Source organism: Ambystoma mexicanum, chromosome 12 (genome assembly GCF_040938575.1).
Source record: "Ambystoma mexicanum isolate Mex_15411 chromosome 12, UKY_AmexF1_1, whole genome shotgun sequence".
In the NCBI taxonomy this organism is placed as follows: domain Eukaryota; kingdom Metazoa; phylum Chordata; class Amphibia; order Caudata; family Ambystomatidae; genus Ambystoma; species Ambystoma mexicanum.
In genome coordinates this window covers 49,703,375-49,720,568 of record NC_090936.1, presented here as the reverse complement: position 1 = coordinate 49,720,568, position 17,194 = coordinate 49,703,375, and the positions used below count along the sequence as shown (strand labels likewise).

Below are 17,194 nucleotides of genomic sequence, written 5' to 3'. Positions count from 1 at the left end.
CTACACAAGGGGACACAGACATAAGGGTGCCACCTCTGAAATCTTCATCTAAACCTACACAAGGGGCCACAGTTATAAGGGTGCAGCCTCTGAAATCTTCATCTACACCTACACAAGGGGCCACAGACATAAGGGTGCAGTCTCTGAAATCTTCATCTAAACCTACACAAGGGGCCACAGTTATAAGGGTGCCGCCTCTGAAATCTTCATCTACACCTACACAAGGGGCCACAAACATAAGGGTGCAGCTTCTGAAATCTTCAACTAAACCTACACAAGGGACCACAGACATGTGGGTGCAGGCTCTGAAATCTTCATCTACACCTACACAAGGGGCCACAGACATAAGGGTGCAGTCTCTGAAATCTTCATCTACACCTACACAAGGGGCCACAGACATAAGGGTGCCGCCTCTGAAATCTTCATCTAAACCTACACAAGGGGCCACAGACATATGGGTGCCGCCTCTGAAATCACAAGGGGCCACAGACATAAGGGTGCTGCCTCTGGAATCTTCATCTAAACCTACACAAGGGGCCACAGACATGTGGGTGCGGCCTCTGAAATCTTCATCTACACCTACACAAGGGGCCACAGACATGTGGGTGCGGCCTCTGAAATCTTCATCTAAACCTAAACAAGGGGCCACAGACATAAGGGTGCGGCCTCTGAAATCTTCATCTACACCTACACAAGGGGCCACAGACATAAGGGTGCGGCCTCTGAAATCTTCATCTAAACCTACACAAGGGGCCACAGACATAAGGGTGCGGCCTCTAAAATCTTCATCTACACCTACACAAGGGGCCACAGACATAAGGGTGCGGCCTCTGAAATCTCCATCTAAACCTACACGGGGGCCAGAGACATAAGGGTGCAGCCTCTGAAATCTTCATCTAAACCTACACAAGGGGTCAGAGACATAAGGGTGCCACCTCTGAAATCTTCATCTAAAACTACACAAGGGGCCAGAGACATAAGGGTGCAGCCTCTGAAATCTTCATCTAAACCTACACAAGGGGCCAGAGACATAAGGGTACAGCCTCTGAAATCTTCATCTACACCTACACAAGGGGCCACAGACATGTGGGTGCCGCCTCTTAAATCTTCATCTACACCTACACAAGGGGCCACAGACATAAGGGTGCAGCCTCTGAAATCTTCATCTAAACCTACACAAGGGGCCACAGTTATAAGGGTGCATCCTCTGAAATCTTCATCTAAACCTACACAAGGGGTCACAGACATAAGGGCGCAGCCTCTGAAATCTTCATCTAAACCTACACAAGGGGCCACAGACATAAGGGTGCCACCTCTGAAATCTTCATCTAAACCTACACAAGGGGCCACAGTTATAAGGGTGCAGCCTCTGAAATCTTCATCTACACCTACACAAGGGGCCACAGACATAAGGGTGCAGTCTCTGAAATCTTCATCTAAACCTACACAAGGGGCCACAGTTATAAGGGTGCCGCCTCTGAAATCTTCATCTACACCTACACAAGGGGCCACAAACATAAGGGTGCAGCTTCTGAAATCTTCAACTAAACCTACACAAGGGACCACAGACATGTGGGTGCAGGCTCTGAAATCTTCATCTACACCTACACAAGGGGCCACAGACATAAGGGTGCAGTCTCTGAAATCTTCATCTACACCTACACAAGGGGCCACAGACATAAGGGTGCCGCCTCTGAAATCTTCATCTAAACCTACACAAGGGGCCACAGACATATGGGTGCCGCCTCTGAAATCACAAGGGGCCACAGACATAAGGGTGCTGCCTCTGGAATCTTCATCTAAACCTACACAAGGGGCCACAGACATGTGGGTGCGGCCTCTGAAATCTTCATCTACACCTACACAAGGGGCCACAGACATGTGGGTGCGGCCTCTGAAATCTTCATCTAAACCTAAACAAGGGGCCACAGACATAAGGGTGCGGCCTCTGAAATCTTCATCTACACCTACACAAGGGGCCACAGACATAAGGGTGCGGCCTCTGAAATCTTCATCTAAACCTACACAAGGGGCCACAGACATAAGGGTGCGGCCTCTAAAATCTTCATCTACACCTACACAAGGGGCCACAGACATAAGGGTGCGGCCTCTGAAATCTCCATCTAAACCTACACGGGGGCCAGAGACATAAGGGTGCAGCCTCTGAAATCTTCATCTAAACCTACACAAGGGGTCAGAGACATAAGGGTGCCACCTCTGAAATCTTCATCTAAAACTACACAAGGGGCCAGAGACATAAGGGTGCAGCCTCTGAAATCTTCATCTAAACCTACACAAGGGGCCAGAGACATAAGGGTACAGCCTCTGAAATCTTCATCTACACCTACACAAGGGGCCACAGACATGTGGGTGCCGCCTCTTAAATCTTCATCTACACCTACACAAGGGGCCACAGACATAAGGGTGCAGCCTCTGAAATCTTCATCTAAACCTACACAAGGGGCCACAGTTATAAGGGTGCATCCTCTGAAATCTTCATCTAAACCTACACAAGGGGTCACAGACATAAGGGCGCAGCCTCTGAAATCTTCATCTAAACCTACACAAGGGGCCACAGACATAAGGGCGCAGCCTCTGAAATCTTCATATAAACCTACACAAGGGGCCACAGACATGTGGGCGCAGCCTCTGAAATCTTCATCTAAACCTACACAAGAGGACACAGACATAAGGGTGCCGCCTCTGAAATCTTCATCTACACCTACACAAGGGGCCACAGACATAAGGGTGCAGCATCCTAAATGGTCATCTACACCTACACAAGGGGCCACAGACATAAGGGTCGCCTCTGAAATCTTCATCTAAACCTACACAAGGGGCCACAGACGTAAGGGTGCAGCCTCTGAAATCTTCATCTAAACCTACACAAGGGGCCACAGACATAAGGGTGCCGCCTCTGAAATCTTCATCTAAACCTACGCAAGGGGCCACAGACATAAGGGTGCCGCCTCTGAAATCTTCATCTAAACCTACACAAGGGGCCACAGACATAAGGGTGCAGCCCCTGAAATCTTCATCTACAGCCACACAAGGGGCCACAGACATAAGGGTGCAGCCTCTGAAATCTTCATCTACAACCACACAAGGGGCCACAGACATAAGGGTGCAGCCTCTGAAATCTTCATCTACAACCACACAAGGGGCCACAGACATAAGGGTGCAGCCTCTGAAATCTTCATCTAAACCTACACAAGGGGTCACAGACATAAGGGTGCAGCCTCTGAAATCTTCATCTACAACCACACAAGGGGCCACAGACATGTGGGTGCAGCCTCTGAAATCTTCATCTAAACCTACACAAGGGGTCACAGACATAAGGGTGCAGCCTCTGAAATCTTCATCTACAACCACACAAGGGGCCACAGACATGTGGGTGCAGCCTCTGAAATCTTCATCTAAACCTACACAAGGGGCCACAGACATGTGGGTGCAGCCTCTGAAATCTTCATCTACACCTACACAAGGGGCCACAGACATAAGGGTGCAGTCTCTGAAATGTTCATCTAAACCTACACAAAGGGCCACAGACATGTGGGTGCAGCCTCTGAAATCTTCATCTACACAAGGGGCCACAGACATGTGGGTGCCGCCTCTGAAATCACAAGGGGCCACAGACATAAGGGTGCCGCCTCTGGAATCATCATCTAAATCTACACAAGGGGCCACATACATGTGGGTGCAGCCTCTGAAATCTTCATCTACACCTACACAAGTGGCCAGAGACATAAGGGTGCAGCCTCTGAAATCTTCTACACCTACACAAGGGGCCACAGACATAAGGGTGCCGCCTCTGAAATCTTCATCTACACCTACACAAGGGGCCACAGACATAAGGGTGCAGCCTCTGAAATCTTCATCTAAACCTACACAAGGGGCCACAGACATGTGGGTGCAACCTCTGAAATCTTCATCTACACCTAGACAAGGGGCCACAGACATAAGGGTGCAGTCTCTGAAATGTTCATCTAAACCTACACAAGGGGCCACAGACATGTGGGTGCAGCCTCTGAAATCTTCATCTACACCTACACAAGGGGCCACAGATATAAGGGTGCCGCCTCTGAAATCTTCATCTAAACCTACACAAGGGGCCACAGACATGTGGGTGCCGCCTCTGAAATCACAAGGGGCCACAGACATAAGGGTGCCGCCTCTGGAATCATCATCTAAAACTACACAAGGGGCCACAGACATGTGGCTGCAGCCTCTGAAATCTTCATCTACACCTACACAAGTGGCCAGAGACATAAGGGTGCAGCCTCTGAAATCTTCTACACCTACACAAGGGGCCACAGACTTAAGGGTGCAGCCTCTGAAATCTTCATCTAAACCTACACAAGGGGCCACAGACATGTGGGTGCAGCCTCTGAAATCTTCATCTAAACCTACACAAGGGGCCACAGACATGTTGGTGCAGCCTCTGAAATCTTCATCTAAACCTACACAAGGGGCCACAGACATGTGGGTGCAGCCTCACAAGGGGCCGCAGACATAAGGGTGCAGCCTCTGAAATCTTCATCTAAACCTACACAAGAGGACACAGACATAAGGGTGCAGCCTCTGAAATCTTCATCTACACCTACACAAGGGGCTGCAGACATAAGGGTGCAGCCTCTAAAATCTTCATCTAAACCTACACAAGGGGCCGCAGACATAAGGGTGCAGCCTCTGAAATCGTCATCTACACCTACACAAGGGGCCACAGACATAAGGGTGCATGCAGCCTCTGAAATCTTCATTTAAACCTACACAAGGGGCCTCAGACATGTGGGTGCAGCCTCTGAAATGTTCATCTACACATACACAAGGGGCCACAGACATAAGAGTGCAGGCTCTGAAATGTTCATCTAAATCTACACAAGGGGCCACAGACATGTGGGTGCAGCCTCTGAAATCTTCATCTACACCTACACAAGGGGCCACAGACATAAGGTTGCAGCCTCTGAAATCTTCATCTAAACCTACACAAGGGGCCACAGACATAAGGGTGTGCCACAGACATAAGGGTGCAGCCTCTGAAATCTTCATCTAAACCTACACAAGAGGCCACAGACATAAGGGTGCAGCCTCTGAAATCTTCATTTACACCTACACAAGGGGCCAAAGACATAAGGGTGCAGCCTCTGAAATCTTCATCTAAACCTACACAAGGGGCCACAGACATAAGGGTGCAGCCTCTGAAATCTTCATCTAAACCTACACAAGGGGCCACAGACATGTGGGTGCCGCCTCTGAAATCTTCATCTAAACCTACACAAGGGGCCACAGACATAAGGGTGCAGCCTCTGAAATCTTCATCTACACCTACACAAGGGTCCACAGACATAAGGGTGCAGCCTCTGAAATCTTCATCTAAACCTACACAAGGGCCCACAGACATAAGGTTGCCGCCTCTGAAATCTTCATCTAAACCTACACAAGTGGCCACAGACGTAAGGGTGCCACCTCTGAAATCTTCATCTAAACCTACACAAGGGGCCACAGACGTAAGGGTGCAGCCTCTGAAATCTTCCTCTAAACCTACACAAGGGGCCACAGACTCTGAAATCTTCATCTAAATCTACACAAGGGGCCACAGACATAAGGGTGCCGCCTCTGAAATCTTCATCTAAACCTACACAAGGGGCCACAGACATAAGGGTGCCGCCTCTGTAATCTTCATCTAAACCTACACAAGGGGCCACAGACCTAAGGGTGCCGCCTCTGAAATCTTCATCTAAACCTACACAAGGGGCCACAGACATGTGGGTGCAGCCTCTGAAATCTTCATCTACACCTTCACAAGGGGCCACAGACATAAGGGTGCAGCCTCTGAAATCTTCATCTACACCTACACAAGGGGCCACAGACATGTGGGTGCAGCCTCTGAAATCTTCATCTATACCTACACAAGGGGCCACAGACATGTGGGTGCAGCCTCTGAAATCTTCATCTAAACCTACACAAGGGGCCACAGACATGTGGGTGCAGCCTCTAAAATCTTCATCTAAACCTACACAAGGGGCCACAGACATAATGGTGCCACCTCTGGAATCTTCATCTAAACCTACGCAAGGGGCCACAGACATAAGGGTGCCACCTCAGAAATCTTCATCTAAACCTACGCAAGAGGCCACAGACATGTGGGTGCAGCCTCTGAAATCTTCATCTACACCTACACAAGGGGCCACAGACATAAGGGTGCAGCCTCTTTAATCTTCATCTACAACCACACAAGGGGCCACAGACATAAGGGTGCAGCCTCTGAAATCTTCATCTACACCTACACAAGGGGCCACAGACATGTGGGTGCAGGCTCTGAAATCTTCATCTATACCTACACGAGGGGCCACAGACATGTGGGTGCAGCCTCTGAAATCTTCATCTAAACCTACACAAGGGGCCACAGACATGTGGGTGCCGCCTCTGAAATCTTCATCTAAACCTACACAAGGGGCCACAGACATGTGGGTGCCGTCTCTGAAATCTTCATCTACACCTACACAAGGGGCCACAGACATAAGGGTGCAGCCTCTGAAATCTTCATCTACACCTACACAAGGGGCCACAGACATAAGGTTGCAGCCTCTGAAATCTTCATCTAAACCTACGCAAGGGGCCACAGACATAAGGGTGCCACCTCTGAAATCTTCATCTAAACCTACGCAAGGGGTCACAGACATAAGGGTGCCGCCTCAGAAATCTTCATCTAAACCTACGCAAGAGGCCACAGACATGTGGGTGCAGCCTCTGAAATCTTCATCTACACCTACACAAGAGGCCACAGACATAAGGGTGCAGCCTCTGAAATCTTCATCTAAACCTACACAAGGGGCCACAGACATGTGGGTGCCGCCTCTGAAATCACAAGGGGCCACAGACATAAGGGTGCCGCCTCTGAAATCTTCATCTAAACCTACACAAGGGGCCACAGACATGTGGGTGCAGCCTCTGAAATCTTCATCTACACCTACACAAGGGGTCACAGACATGTGGGTGCGGCCTCTGAAATCTTTATCTAAATCTACACAAGTGGTCACAGACATAAGGGTGCGGCCTCTGAAATCTTCATCTAAACCTACACAAGGGGCCACAGACATAAGGGTGCCGCCTCTGAAATCTTCATCTAAACCTACAGAAGGGGCCACAGACATAAGGGTGCAGCCTCTGAAATCTTCATCTAATCCTACACAAGGGGCCACAGACATAAGGGTGCAGCCTCTGGAATCTTCATCTACACCTACACAAGGGGCCACAGACATAAGGGTGCCGCCTCTGAAATCTTCATCTAAACCTACAGAAGGGGCCACAGACATAAGGGTGCAGCCTCTGAAATCTTCATCTAATCCTACACAAGGGGACACAGACATAAGGGTGCCACCTCTGAAATCTTCATCTAAACCTACACAAGGGGCCACAGTTATAAGGGTGCAGCCTCTGAAATCTTCATCTACACCTACACAAGGGGCCACAGACATAAGGGTGCAGTCTCTGAAATCTTCATCTAAACCTACACAAGGGGCCACAGTTATAAGGGTGCCGCCTCTGAAATCTTCATCTACACCTACACAAGGGGCCACAAACATAAGGGTGCAGCTTCTGAAATCTTCAACTAAACCTACACAAGGGACCACAGACATGTGGGTGCAGGCTCTGAAATCTTCATCTACACCTACACAAGGGGCCACAGACATAAGGGTGCAGTCTCTGAAATCTTCATCTACACCTACACAAGGGGCCACAGACATAAGGGTGCCGCCTCTGAAATCTTCATCTAAACCTACACAAGGGGCCACAGACATATGGGTGCCGCCTCTGAAATCACAAGGGGCCACAGACATAAGGGTGCTGCCTCTGGAATCTTCATCTAAACCTACACAAGGGGCCACAGACATGTGGGTGCGGCCTCTGAAATCTTCATCTACACCTACACAAGGGGCCGCAGACATGTGGGTGCGGCCTCTGAAATCTTCATCTAAACCTAAACAAGGGGCCACAGACATAAGGGTGCGGCCTCTGAAATCTTCATCTACACCTACACAAGGGGCCACAGACATAAGGGTGCGGCCTCTGAAATCTTCATCTAAACCTACACAAGGGGCCACAGACATAAGGGTGCGGCCTCTAAAATCTTCATCTACACCTACACAAGGGGCCACAGACATAAGGGTGCGGCCTCTGAAATCTCCATCTAAACCTACACGGGGGCCAGAGACATAAGGGTGCAGCCTCTGAAATCTTCATCTAAACCTACACAAGGGGTCAGAGACATAAGGGTGCCACCTCTGAAATCTTCATCTAAAACTACACAAGGGGCCAGAGACATAAGGGTGCAGCCTCTGAAATCTTCATCTAAACCTACACAAGGGGCCAGAGACATAAGGGTACAGCCTCTGAAATCTTCATCTACACCTACACAAGGGGCCACAGACATGTGGGTGCCGCCTCTTAAATCTTCATCTACACCTACACAAGGGGCCACAGACATAAGGGTGCAGCCTCTGAAATCTTCATCTAAACCTACACAAGGGGCCACAGTTATAAGGGTGCATCCTCTGAAATCTTCATCTAAACCTACACAAGGGGTCACAGACATAAGGGCGCAGCCTCTGAAATCTTCATCTAAACCTACACAAGGGGCCACAGACATAAGGGCGCAGCCTCTGAAATCTTCATATAAACCTACACAAGGGGCCACAGACATGTGGGCGCAGCCTCTGAAATCTTCATCTAAACCTACACAAGGGGCCACAGACATGTGGGTGCAGCCTCTGAAATCTTCATCTAAACCTACACAAGAGGACACAGACATAAGGGTGCCGCCTCTGAAATCTTCATCTACACCTACACAAGGGGCCACAGACATAAGGGTGCAGCATCCTAAATGGTCATCTACACCTACACAAGGGGCCACAGACATAAGGGTCGCCTCTGAAATCTTCATCTAAACCTACACAAGGGGCCACAGACGTAAGGGTGCAGCCTCTGAAATCTTCATCTAAACCTACACAAGGGGCCACAGACATAAGGGTGCCGCCTCTGAAATCTTCATCTAAACCTACGCAAGGGGCCACAGACATAAGGGTGCCGCCTCTGAAATCTTCATCTAAACCTACACAAGGGGCCACAGACATAAGGGTGCAGCCCCTGAAATCTTCATCTACAGCCACACAAGGGGCCACAGACATAAGGGTGCAGCCTCTGAAATCTTCATCTACAACCACACAAGGGGCCACAGACATAAGGGTGCAGCCTCTGAAATCTTCATCTACAACCACACAAGGGGCCACAGACATAAGGGTGCAGCCTCTGAAATCTTCATCTAAACCTACACAAGGGGTCACAGACATAAGGGTGCAGCCTCTGAAATCTTCATCTACAACCACACAAGGGGCCACAGACATGTGGGTGCAGCCTCTGAAATCTTCATCTAAACCTACACAAGGGGTCACAGACATAAGGGTGCAGCCTCTGAAATCTTCATCTACAACCACACAAGGGGCCACAGACATGTGGGTGCAGCCTCTGAAATCTTCATCTAAACCTACACAAGGGGCCACAGACATGTGGGTGCAGCCTCTGAAATCTTCATCTACACCTACACAAGGGGCCACAGACATAAGGGTGCAGTCTCTGAAATGTTCATCTAAACCTACACAAAGGGCCACAGACATGTGGGTGCAGCCTCTGAAATCTTCATCTACACAAGGGGCCACAGACATGTGGGTGCCGCCTCTGAAATCACAAGGGGCCACAGACATAAGGGTGCCGCCTCTGGAATCATCATCTAAATCTACACAAGGGGCCACATACATGTGGGTGCAGCCTCTGAAATCTTCATCTACACCTACACAAGTGGCCAGAGACATAAGGGTGCAGCCTCTGAAATCTTCTACACCTACACAAGGGGCCACAGACATAAGGGTGCCGCCTCTGAAATCTTCATCTACACCTACACAAGGGGCCACAGACATAAGGGTGCAGCCTCTGAAATCTTCATCTAAACCTACACAAGGGGCCACAGACATGTGGGTGCAACCTCTGAAATCTTCATCTACACCTAGACAAGGGGCCACAGACATAAGGGTGCAGTCTCTGAAATGTTCATCTAAACCTACACAAGGGGCCACAGACATGTGGGTGCAGCCTCTGAAATCTTCATCTACACCTACACAAGGGGCCACAGATATAAGGGTGCCGCCTCTGAAATCTTCATCTAAACCTACACAAGGGGCCACAGACATGTGGGTGCCGCCTCTGAAATCACAAGGGGCCACAGACATAAGGGTGCCGCCTCTGGAATCATCATCTAAAACTACACAAGGGGCCACAGACATGTGGCTGCAGCCTCTGAAATCTTCATCTACACCTACACAAGTGGCCAGAGACATAAGGGTGCAGCCTCTGAAATCTTCTACACCTACACAAGGGGCCACAGACTTAAGGGTGCAGCCTCTGAAATCTTCATCTAAACCTACACAAGGGGCCACAGACATGTGGGTGCAGCCTCTGAAATCTTCATCTAAACCTACACAAGGGGCCACAGACATGTTGGTGCAGCCTCTGAAATCTTCATCTAAACCTACACAAGGGGCCACAGACATGTGGGTGCAGCCTCACAAGGGGCCGCAGACATAAGGGTGCAGCCTCTGAAATCTTCATCTAAACCTACACAAGAGGACACAGACATAAGGGTGCAGCCTCTGAAATCTTCATCTACACCTACACAAGGGGCCGCAGACATAAGGGTGCAGCCTCTAAAATCTTCATCTAAACCTACACAAGGGGCCGCAGACATAAGGGTGCAGCCTCTGAAATCGTCATCTACACCTACACAAGGGGCCACAGACATAAGGGTGCATGCAGCCTCTGAAATCTTCATTTAAACCTACACAAGGGGCCTCAGACATGTGGGTGCAGCCTCTGAAATGTTCATCTACACATACACAAGGGGCCACAGACATAAGAGTGCAGGCTCTGAAATGTTCATCTAAATCTACACAAGGGGCCACAGACATGTGGGTGCAGCCTCTGAAATCTTCATCTACACCTACACAAGGGGCCACAGACATAAGGTTGCAGCCTCTGAAATCTTCATCTAAACCTACACAAGGGGCCACAGACATAAGGGTGTGCCATAGACATAAGGGTGCAGCCTCTGAAATCTTCATCTAAACCTACACAAGAGGCCACAGACATAAGGGTGCAGCCTCTGAAATCTTCATTTACACCTACACAAGGGGCCAAAGACATAAGGGTGCAGCCTCTGAAATCTTCATCTAAACCTACACAAGGGGCCACAGACATAAGGGTGCAGCCTCTGAAATCTTCATCTAAACCTACACAAGGGGCCACAGACATGTGGGTGCCGCCTCTGAAATCTTCATCTAAACCTACACAAGGGGCCACAGACATAAGGGTGCAGCCTCTGAAATCTTCATCTACACCTACACAAGGGTCCACAGACATAAGGGTGCAGCCTCTGAAATCTTCATCTAAACCTACACAAGGGCCCACAGACATAAGGTTGCCGCCTCTGAAATCTTCATCTAAACCTACACAAGTGGCCACAGACGTAAGGGTGCCACCTCTGAAATCTTCATCTAAACCTACACAAGGGGCCACAGACGTAAGGGTGCAGCCTCTGAAATCTTCCTCTAAACCTACACAAGGGGCCACAGACTCTGAAATCTTCATCTAAATCTACACAAGGGGCCACAGACATAAGGGTGCCGCCTCTGAAATCTTCATCTAAACCTACACAAGGGGCCACAGACATAAGGGTGCCGCCTCTGTAATCTTCATCTAAACCTACACAAGGGGCCACAGACCTAAGGGTGCCGCCTCTGAAATCTTCATCTACACCTTCACAAGGGGCCACAGACATAAGGGTGCAGCCTCTGAAATCTTCATCTACACCTACACAAGGGGCCACAGACATGTGGGTGCAGCCTCTGAAATCTTCATCTATACCTACACAAGGGGCCACAGACATGTGGGTGCAGCCTCTGAAATCTTCATCTAAACCTACACAAGGGGCCACAGACATGTGGGTGCAGCCTCTAAAATCTTCATCTAAACCTACACAAGGGCCCACAGACATAAGGGTGCCGCCTCTGAAATCTTCATCTAAACCTACACAAGGGGCCACATACATAAGGGTGCAGCCTCTGAAATCTTCATCTAAATCTACACAAGGGGCCACAGACATAAGGGTGCCGCCTCTGAAATCTTCATCTAAACCTACACAAGGGGCCACAGACATAAGGGTGCCGCCTCTGAAATCTTCATCTAAACCTACACAAGGGGCCACAGACCTAAGGGTGCCGCCTCTGAAATCTTCATCTAAACCTACACAAGGGGCCACAGACATGTGGGTGCAGCCTCTGAAATCTTCATCTACACCTACACAAGGGGCCACAGACATAAGGGTGCAGCCTCTTTAATCTTCATCTACACCTACACAAGGGGCCACGGACATGTGGGTGCAGCCTCTGAAATCTTCATCTACACCTACACAAGGAGCCACAGACATAAGGGTGCCGCCCCTTTAATCTTCATCTACAACCACACAAGGGGCCACAGACATGTGGGTGCAGGCTCTGAAATCTTCATCTACACCTATACAAGGGGCCACAGACATGTGGGTGCAGCCTCTGAAATCTTCATCTAAACCTACACAAGGGGCCACAGACATAATGGTGCCGTCTCTGAAATCTTCATCTACACCTACACAAGGGGCCACAGACATAAGGGTGCCGTCTCTGAAATCTTCATCTAAACCTACACAAGGGGCCACAGACATAAGGGTGCAGCCTCTGAAATCTTCATCTAAACCTACAAAAGGGGCCACAGACATAAGGGTGGGGCCACAGACATAAGGGTGCAGCCCCTGAAATCTTCATCTAAACCTACACAAGGGGCCACAGACATAAGGGTGCAGCCTCTGAAATCTTCATCTAAACCTACACAAGGGGCCACAGACATGTGGGTGCCGCCGCTGAAATCACAAGGGGCCACAGACATGTGGGTGCAGCCTCTGAAATCTTCATCTAAACCTACACAAGGGGACACAGACATAAGGGTGCCACCTCTGAAATCTTCATCTAAACCTACACAAGGGGCCACAGTTATAAGGGTGCAGCCTCTGAAATCTTCATCTAAACCTACAAAAGGGGCCACAGACATAAGGGTGCCACCTCTGAAATCTTCATCTAAACCTACACAAGGGGCCACAGTTATAAGGGTGCCGCCTCTGAAATCTTCATCTACACCTACACAAGGGGCCACAAACATAAGGGTGCAGCTTCTGAAATCTTCAACTAAACCTACACAAGGGACCACAGACATGTGGGTGCAGGCTCTGAAATCTTCATCTACACCTACACAAGGGGCCACAGACATAAGGGTGCAGTCTCTGAAATCTTCATCTACACCTACACAAGGGGCCACAGACATAAGGGTGCCGCCTCTGAAATCTTCATCTAAACCTACACAAGGGGCCACAGACATATGGGTGCCGCCTCTGAAATCACAAGGGGCCACAGACATAAGGGTGCTGCCTCTGGAATCTTCATCTAAACCTACACAAGGGGCCACAGACATGTGGGTGCGGCCTCTGAAATCTTCATCTACACCTACACAAGGGGCCGCAGACATGTGGGTGCGGCCTCTGAAATCTTCATCTAAACCTAAACAAGGGGCCACAGACATAAGGGTGCGGCCTCTGAAATCTTCATCTACACCTACACAAGGGGCCACAGACATAAGGGTGCGGCCTCTGAAATCTTCATCTAAACCTACACAAGGGGCCACAGACATAAGGGTGCGGCCTCTAAAATCTTCATCTACACCTACACAAGGGGCCACAGACATAAGGGTGCGGCCTCTGAAATCTCCATCTAAACCTACACGGGGGCCAGAGACATAAGGGTGCAGCCTCTGAAATCTTCATCTAAACCTACACAAGGGGTCAGAGACATAAGGGTGCCACCTCTGAAATCTTCATCTAAAACTACACAAGGGGCCAGAGACATAAGGGTGCAGCCTCTGAAATCTTCATCTAAACCTACACAAGGGGCCAGAGACATAAGGGTACAGCCTCTGAAATCTTCATCTACACCTACACAAGGGGCCACAGACATGTGGGTGCCGCCTCTTAAATCTTCATCTACACCTACACAAGGGGCCACAGACATAAGGGTGCAGCCTCTGAAATCTTCATCTAAACCTACACAAGGGGCCACAGTTATAAGGGTGCATCCTCTGAAATCTTCATCTAAACCTACACAAGGGGTCACAGACATAAGGGCGCAGCCTCTGAAATCTTCATCTAAACCTACACAAGGGGCCACAGACATAAGGGCGCAGCCTCTGAAATCTTCATATAAACCTACACAAGGGGCCACAGACATGTGGGCGCAGCCTCTGAAATCTTCATCTAAACCTACACAAGGGGCCACAGACATGTGGGTGCAGCCTCTGAAATCTTCATCTAAACCTACACAAGAGGACACAGACATAAGGGTGCCGCCTCTGAAATCTTCATCTACACCTACACAAGGGGCCACAGACATAAGGGTGCAGCATCCTAAATGGTCATCTACACCTACACAAGGGGCCACAGACATAAGGGTCGCCTCTGAAATCTTCATCTAAACCTACACAAGGGGCCACAGACGTAAGGGTGCAGCCTCTGAAATCTTCATCTAAACCTACACAAGGGGCCACAGACATAAGGGTGCCGCCTCTGAAATCTTCATCTAAACCTACGCAAGGGGCCACAGACATAAGGGTGCCGCCCCTGAAATCTTCATCTACAGCCACACAAGGGGCCACAGACATAAGGGTGCAGCCTCTGAAATCTTCATCTACAACCACACAAGGGGCCACAGACATAAGGGTGCAGCCTCTGAAATCTTCATCTACAACCACACAAGGGGCCACAGACATAAGGGTGCAGCCTCTGAAATCTTCATCTAAACCTACACAAGGGGTCACAGACATAAGGGTGCAGCCTCTGAAATCTTCATCTACAACCACACAAGGGGCCACAGACATGTGGGTGCAGCCTCTGAAATCTTCATCTAAACCTACACAAGGGGTCACAGACATAAGGGTGCAGCCTCTGAAATCTTCATCTACAACCACACAAGGGGCCACAGACATGTGGGTGCAGCCTCTGAAATCTTCATCTAAACCTACACAAGGGGCCACAGACATGTGGGTGCAGCCTCTGAAATCTTCATCTACACCTACACAAGGGGCCACAGACATAAGGGTGCAGTCTCTGAAATGTTCATCTAAACCTACACAAAGGGCCACAGACATGTGGGTGCAGCCTCTGAAATCTTCATCTACACAAGGGGCCACAGACATGTGGGTGCCGCCTCTGAAATCACAAGGGGCCACAGACATAAGGGTGCCGCCTCTGGAATCATCATCTAAATCTACACAAGGGGCCACAGACATGTGGGTGCAGCCTCTGAAATCTTCATCTACACCTACACAAGTGGCCAGAGACATAAGGGTGCAGCCTCTGAAATCTTCTACACCTACACAAGGGGCCACAGACATAAGGGTGCCGCCTCTGAAATCTTCATCTACACCTACACAAGGGGCCACAGACATAAGGGTGCAGCCTCTGAAATCTTCATCTAAACCTACACAAGGGGCCACAGACATGTGGGTGCAACCTCTGAAATCTTCATCTACACCTAGACAAGGGGCCACAGACATAAGGGTGCAGTCTCTGAAATGTTCATCTAAACCTACACAAGGGGCCACAGACATGTGGGTGCAGCCTCTGAAATCTTCATCTACACCTACACAAGGGGCCACAGATATAAGGGTGCCGCCTCTGAAATCTTCATCTAAACCTACACAAGGGGCCACAGACATGTGGGTGCCGCCTCTGAAATCACAAGGGGCCACAGACATAAGGGTGCCGCCTCTGGAATCATCATCTAAAACTACACAAGGGGCCACAGACATGTGGCTGCAGCCTCTGAAATCTTCATCTACACCTACACAAGTGGCCAGAGACATAAGGGTGCAGCCTCTGAAATCTTCTACACCTACACAAGGGGCCACAGACATAAGGGTGCAGCCTCTGAAATCTTCATCTAAACCTACACAAGGGGCCACAGACATGTGGGTGCAGCCTCTGAAATCTTCATCTAAACCTACACAAGGGGCCACAGACATGTTGGTGCAGCCTCTGAAATCTTCATCTAAACCTACACAAGGGGCCACAGACATGTGGGTGCAGCCTCACAAGGGGCCGCAGACATAAGGGTGCAGCCTCTGAAATCTTCATCTAAACCTACACAAGAGGACACAGACATAAGGGTGCAGCCTCTGAAATCTTCATCTACACCTACACAAGGGGCCGCAGACATAAGGGTGCAGCCTCTAAAATCTTCATCTAAACCTACACAAGGGGCCGCAGACATAAGGGTGCAGCCTCTGAAATCGTCATCTACACCTACACAAGGGGCCACAGACATAAGGGTGCATGCAGCCTCTGAAATCTTCATTTAAACCTACACAAGGGGCCTCAGACATGTGGGTGCAGCCTCTGAAATGTTCATCTACACATACACAAGGGGCCACAGACATAAGAGTGCAGGCTCTGAAATGTTCATCTAAATCTACACAAGGGGCCACAGACATGTGGGTGCAGCCTCTGAAATCTTCATCTACACCTACACAAGGGGCCACAGACATAAGGTTGCAGCCTCTGAAATCTTCATCTAAACCTACACAAGGGGCCACAGACATAAGGGTGCGCCACAGACATAAGGGTGCAGCCTCTGAAATCTTCATCTAAACCTACACAAGAGGCCACAGACATAAGGGTGCAGCCTCTGAAATCTTCATTTACACCTACACAAGGGGCCAAAGACATAAGGGTGCAGCCTCTGAAATCTTCATCTAAACCTACACAAGGGGCCACAGACATAAGGGTGCAGCCTCTGAAATCTTCATCTAAACCTACACAAGGGGCCACAGACATGTGGGTGCCGCCTCTGAAATCTTCATCTAAACCTACACAAGGGGCCACAGACATAAGGGTGCAGCCTCTGAAATCTTCATCTACACCTACACAAGGGTCCACAGACATAAGGGTGCAGCCTCTGAAATCTTCATCTAAACCTACACAAGGGCCCACAGACATAAGGTTGCCGCCTCT

At 49.6% G+C, this 17,194-nt stretch overlaps 1 protein-coding gene across 1 annotated transcript in view; it reads left to right on the top strand.

Annotated features, from left to right (window-relative positions):
- WNT2 (Wnt family member 2) overlaps positions 1–17,194 on the top strand; it is a 281,520-nt gene that overhangs the window by 206,711 nt on the left and 57,615 nt on the right. The window lies entirely within an intron of this gene.